General features: G+C 44.4%; 1 pseudogene; it reads left to right on the top strand.

Annotated features, from left to right (window-relative positions):
• Positions 1–1000: 1000 nt before the first annotated feature.
• Positions 1001–4651, top strand: LOC139703635 (poly(rC)-binding protein 2-like; annotated as a pseudogene).
• The last annotated feature ends 1851 nt before the right edge of the window (positions 4652–6502 follow it).

Here is a 6502-nt window from a genome sequence, read left to right on the forward strand (position 1 = left end):
TTACCCCCTCTTCCTATAACTCCTCCTCCTCCAACCCCTCCCCCTCTTCCTTCACCCCTCTAACTCCCCCATATTAATTCCTCCATCTGCACCCCTGCTCCTCCCCTCCTCCAATCCCTTCCTCCTTCCAGTTTTTTCTACTCCACCTTCCCTCTTCTTCCTCCATCCTCTCTCCTTCCTGCTATACTCCTCATCCCTTGTTCACAGTCTTTCTCCTTCTCCACCCTTTCTCTACCTCTGTTTCCTTCCTCCTCCTTCCCACTTCCTTCTCCCCCTCTCCACCTCCTCCTCCACACTCTTCCTCCTCTACTTCTCATTCTTACTCCTCCCCCACCACCTCCCCTCCCCTCCTCTACTTCTTACAAGACCTTTCTTCTCCTCTTTCTCCCCTTCACCCTTTTTCTTTTCCTCCTCCACTTTCATTCCTTCACCTTCCTCCTACATTTTCCTCCTCTGCCTCCATGCCAGCCTCCTCTAACCCCTCTTCCTCATTTATGCCTCTAATTCCACCATACTCACTCTTCCACCTGCACCATTTTTTACTCTTCCACCCCTTTCTGCTCCCCTCCTTCACTCCTGTCTTCCTTCTCCTCGCTCCCCCTCCACCCCTTCTCCTCCAACGCTCTTTCCCTCCTCTTCCTTCTCCTCCACCTCCTTTTCCTCTCCCCCTTCCTCCTCCCCCCTTCTCTTTCCTCTACCTGCTTTCTCCGCTGGTTTCTCCTGATCCATCCCCTCCTCCTCCACTCTCTTTCTTCTACCTGCCTTCCTATTCATCCTTTTCTTAATCCAGTTCCTTCCTTCCCCACCCCCTCTTCCTCTTCCACCCCCTTTCTCTTCTGTGCTCCTTTATTCTTCATTCCCAGCTTTCCCCCTTCCTCTTCCTGCCCAATCTCTTTTTTTCCCAGTCAGTGGCACCACACCTGCAGGTTTTGCCTTTCACCCCCCACTAATATCACAGTCTTGAGCATTCAAAGTTCAATTCTCTAGAACTCTGCTCAACATGGACACCAGTGGGATTAAAGGAGGATTCAGTGTCACAGCATTCAGCTACTTATGTGTGGAAAGGAAGATGGCAGTATCTTTCTGAAAGGAGAGTCAGTTAAGAAGATGTGGGAGGAGAGTGCTGCACATATGAATGTTGCAGAGGGAACTGTCCTGAGAGAATGGTCACACTGGCTGGGCCCACTAATGCCGCCTTTAAAATTTGTTATTGACAAACTGGAAGAGGACATCAGCAACTCTCTGAACAACAGCACAGCTGCTAAAAGACCTCAGTCACTCTGAGCCTGGTGGTCCCTACTAGTCAGTGTGTGTCTCCCTCATTGGAAAAGGTGGTTATGGGATGGAGATTCAAGAGAGCACAAGGGCTCAGGCCTAGGTGGCAAGGACATGCTACCCAATGCAGCTGAGTAGGCCTTTGTTATAGCAGGCATTCTGCAATCCATCACTGAATGTGTCAAACAGATGTGCATAGTCATATTGAAGTCCCCAAACATGTTTTTTCATCCCATACTGCCCAAGATGCCACCTTCTGCAGTCTTCTTTGCAGGGACCAGGACAGGTACAGCACAGGCAGTGAGAATGCAAGCTTTTCCCACAGCACCTCATACATGTGCCTCAACCTTGACATAAAGGGACCCCTCTAGAGACCTGTGCCACTCAAGGACAGTCTGCCATTCCCTAACTATCCTTGACCAAGCTGCACAAGTTGGCAATGCAACAGTTTCATTGTCTTATGACCCATGTTCCACCTGATTCAGCAGCATTGAATCCAGCTCTTCAGATGTGAAAGGCCATCCAGCAGGTTTGCATGCACCTGGTCAGGCTACTCATAAACTCAGTGTCCCAAACAACTTAAATGGCTGCAAAATCAGGTGTCAAGGTTCCAAAACAAATGAGATCCATCAGATGTCTGGAGCACAGGTGAATATTGTGAGCCCAGTGGAAGATCTACTGATAACAGCTCACCATCACTGAATCTGCTGCCGGCACTAGCCTGGCTCAGAATCTCATCAAGCTCAGCCTTTCCTCAGAGAGAGGTGGAATGGGGAGCTACTGGAACAATGCAGATTTATCTCTTTTCTCTTTCATCTGCTCACCACCACCCATGATCCATCTGTGTAGTTTCTGAACAGTCAATGATTCCAGGTTTTACATAGTTTGTAAATGTTAAGATTCTACACACTTTATCATCCACTCATGGTTGTTTAATTTTATTTGTTCTAATTAGTTATACATGACAGCAGAATGCATTTCAATTTATTGTACACAAATGGAGCACACATTTTCATTTCCCTGGTTGTACATGAAGTAGAGTCAAAACATTTGTGCAATTATCTATTTAAGGTAATGCTACCCATCTTATTCCACTTTCTTTCCAATCCCCACAGCCTCTCCCCTCCTCTCCCTCCCCTTTGACCAATCTGGGGTCTGAACCCAAGGGCTCTTAACCACTGAGATACATCCTCAGCCATTTTTTTATATTTTATTTAGAGACAAGATCTCCTTGAGTTAATTAGGGCATCTCTAAGTTTCTGAGGCTGGCTTTGAAGCCTTGATACTCTTACCTCACTCAACCTCCTGAGCCTCTGGGATTACAGGCATGAGCCATTGTGTCCCACTTAAATAAATTTTTTAAATGCTCAGTTTAGTATGAATTTAAACACCCATATGTCCCCATCTAAATAGAGGTGAATGGCCCTGGGCTGGCTGCCTTCTCTCATTGCCCTTCCCTACCTCTGCCTGGAGATAAGTTCAGTGCCAATTCTTTCTGTCATTCCTTATAGTTTACCATCAACGAGGAAGCAGAATTTTACTTGGTTTTGTCTTAGTTGAGTTTTCAATACTGAATGTTACCATTAGTGCTCTGCCACTGTGGTGCTGTAACTTGTATTGTAGGGATTCTCTGCCTCAGTTGGCTAGACTCCTAGTGCTGTCTGAGGCTGTGGGTTTTCCAGATCCCTTCTGTGTTCCTGTTTCAGAAACCTCACTTGTTTCCAGTTTAACTTTTTGTTCTTGGTAATTTCATTATTTTTTTTTTTAAATTTGGCCCTCAAGTGAGCACACTTCATAAATGTTGTACACATTGGAAAAACATTGTCAGGTTATAGACTATGGATAAATTTAAATTACTAGAAAATTCCAGTGCAATGTCTGGATCAGCTCTGGTTGTCCATATGTGTGTGTTTATGTCTTACACCTGTCTATCCTGGTTTATTTCCATGTCACCATATATTTCTTTTTACTAAATATCATTTGCATGAATTATTTTCTGTGTATTTCAATGTTCTTGGGAAAGTTTTCAGTAATTTTCTCATGATTAATTCATTTGTGAGGTCATTTGTTTTTCCTTTTAATATTCCCTGTATGTGAATTCATTTTCCTTTGTAAAGACTGCAGACATTTATCCTGAGGTAGAGCAGTCTTATTGAACCCTATTGCAGTTTCATGAAGGAGTCTCATTTTTAATATATTTGAGTGTATCCCTTTCTTCTTTTAGAAGTTTTTTTTTTTTTTTTTTTTTTTTTTTTTAATCTTAATCTTCTTATTAAGTAAACACATAGGTCATGGAATGGTCGATTCTGAGAGATAAATCTTTAGGTGTACCCCCCTGGACCCAGGGAATGAGCCCTCCTGGGGTCACATTTCAGCAGTAAGAGTCTTGCTGCCAACTTGGGAATGTGTTTACCTCTACACAAGTAGGTTTTCATTCTGAATTCCTGGTGAAGCAGGCTCCTTACCTGAGCTGGTTCAAATGTTTGCTTTTTATTTCTTTGAGTTTTTTTTATTGCCATGTAATTAGTTTTTTATGCACTTAATATTCATATCTCCTGATTGTATTTTTTATTTTTCTTTATTTTTTTGTTTGTTTGAAAATGAGTTGGCAGAGTAAGGAGGCCTTTCCCATGAAGTCCTGGCCTCTTTCCAAGTGATTTATGCCTGGCTCCCTCCTTCCTAGTCAGGCCTGACCAGGCACACACCTTCTCTGAGGTCAGGGTAGGCTGCCTTGGAACCAAGGCTGTAATTCCTCACATATGCCTGGGACTCTGTGCCCAGAAGAGCTTCCTAGCCAACAGGGCCTGCTGTGGAAAGCCAGGCTCAGCTCTGCATAAGTGGAAATGTCCCCCTGGTGGGGCAGGTCCCCTGCTGGGAGGAAGTCCTGCCTGAAAAGGGCTTTTGCCAATACCTTGTCTTCCTGGCCTATGTATCCAGGAGCATGATACATCTCCTGTCAGGCAGGGCCCCAGAGTGTGCATATTTGGGTTGGGATGAGAGAGGGGTCTTGTGGAGCCCTGGCCAGTCAGCAGGCAGCTGGTGGGAGGGGGTGGCCTTCCACAGTCTCAGAGGCCTGTATCTCTCACCCTGTGGAGTTCAGAATCTGTCTCCAGGACTGTGTCTTCTCTGCTGTGTGAGGCCCAAGTGGCTCTGGCTCACATTTGTCTCCCTGTGTCCTACAGGTGCTATGAGGTTCACAAGAAGGATGTCAGGTCTCCCCAGAAGGTGGAACATGGTGAGTGTGTGGGGCAGGTCTGGTCAGGTGGGAGGTAGGCTTGTGGTGAAACAGCTGTGGCTGGACTCTGGCCTCCCACTGTCAGCTCCAGAGTCAGCCAAGCCAGATCTGAGTCAGATGCTGCTACAGCTCAGCCCTTGATGCCTTCAGGCCATGGTGTGGGCTGTTCCAGGTTGGGTTTCCCAGTGTTCTAGCTGGTTGGCAGCTATTTTAGTCAGCAGCCATTTTGGCAAAACCCTCTCTGCATAGCTGGACCCTAGCCCTAGGCTCTCAGTGTGAAGTGAAGGCTGCGGGTCTCAAAGGATCCTGTCCCTGTTGTGGGGCCCCTGTGTGACAGATGCTAGTCTGAGGGGTCTGTGTACCTTTTTCTACCCAGGAGTCACCTTGCTTTTCCCAAACTAGCCCATGTCTGGGCAGTCAGTGGATCCTTAAAATTTTTGTCTGTCCTCACATTTCCAGACTTCACCTCCCCATCCAGTGCACAGTATTATCATTTTTTTGCTCCTCACAATGCATTCAAGTGGGCACAGCATCAAAGATTTGTTTTCTGTTTGTGAATTTGCTATGTGATAAAACCAGAGAACAGCCACCTGGAATGCCACTGGTAAAATACTTTGTGCCTTTCTTTGTTTGTCTTCCCCAGGCACAGATAATGTAATAACTTTGGTTTTAAATTCTGTTTCTCTCTTCCCAGGGTCCTGTGTCCTCTGCCATTTCCCTGTCCTTTCCTGGGCTGCCAAAGTGTGTCTAGAGCTGCCCTGTTTCCTGCAGAGTGCAAACAATTTTAGGCCCTGGGACAGCTCTTCTTAGAGGACAGCCTGATGTGAGGGGCATAGAATCTCAAGAGATCCGCTGGAGGTCCTGGGCCTGAGGAATATTTTTAAATAGGCCTCATCTAGACAACTCCCTTCTTGAAACATTATCTCCCCAAGCCCTTTCCCCATTTCTTGGAGCCAGGTGGATAGGCAGCCTCTAGATGCTGGTGTTGAGGGGTCAGTTTAGATCTGATACCTTCCCCTGGCATTCTGTCACAGTTGTGCAAGAGGAAAAAAAAATCTCCCAGAGCATAAGAAGCACCCAGTTCAGTGAAGTACTCTTCAATCCTGAAAAGACTGGAGTCGTGGTCCAGGTCTCCTGAGAGGGTGATCATGGAATATTTTATTGAGCAAGACCAATTGGAAAGATGTCCAGCTGGCTGGGATATTCTCTGCCCTTTCAGCAGAAAAATCTGTGTTCCCTCAGCACTAATCTTTTTTGTGTTTCTCACTTTGAAATTATGTGCTCACTTACTAGAGACCCAGGTTTTCCTAAAATGTGAAATGTATGTATTCAGAACTGAGCCAAGCAAAATATTCTGAAGAGGTAAAAAAATTTCAAGATAATACCTAGTTTTTTTTTTCTATTTGATACAAATTTTTATTTACCTTTCTGCTTTCTCTGAGCCTATGTACAAAATTTCTGAGACCTCACTCTTTTTTACAATTGAATCTCAAATGGAATTATAGGTTCTAGTCTCAAGAATGCTTCTAGAGAAAAGAGGTTAAAAAAAAAAACTGCTGTTGTTGAATAAAGTGATTACATATCCAAAAAAGTTATGGTAGGTAAATTTGAACTACAAGGATTCATAAGAATATTATTAGTTCCTTCATACAGTGAAGAACTCCTGACACTTGGTAAATCTGTTTTTATTCCTGCTTTATGAATTTGAAAGATTAACAATAAATTGTATTGGGAAAATATGGCAATTGCCTGAAATATGATTTTTTTACAAATTGATTCAATATCATGTAAGTTGTTATTAAATAACATCTCTGTTGTCTGAACAGAACAGGTTTTTATGAAATTCATGAGCATCTTTCATGATCTCATCTAATTCCAGTTACCCCCCAGATACCCCCTCCTAATATCATCCCACTGGGAGTTCACCTTGTACCTTGTAAATTGTGGGGTTTACATGTCCCTTCAGTCTATAATTCTATTTGATGATGTTCT

The sequence above is a fragment of the Marmota flaviventris genome (assembly GCF_047511675.1).
Source record: "Marmota flaviventris isolate mMarFla1 chromosome 5 unlocalized genomic scaffold, mMarFla1.hap1 SUPER_5_unloc_1, whole genome shotgun sequence".
NCBI lineage: Eukaryota > Metazoa > Chordata > Mammalia > Rodentia > Sciuridae > Marmota > Marmota flaviventris.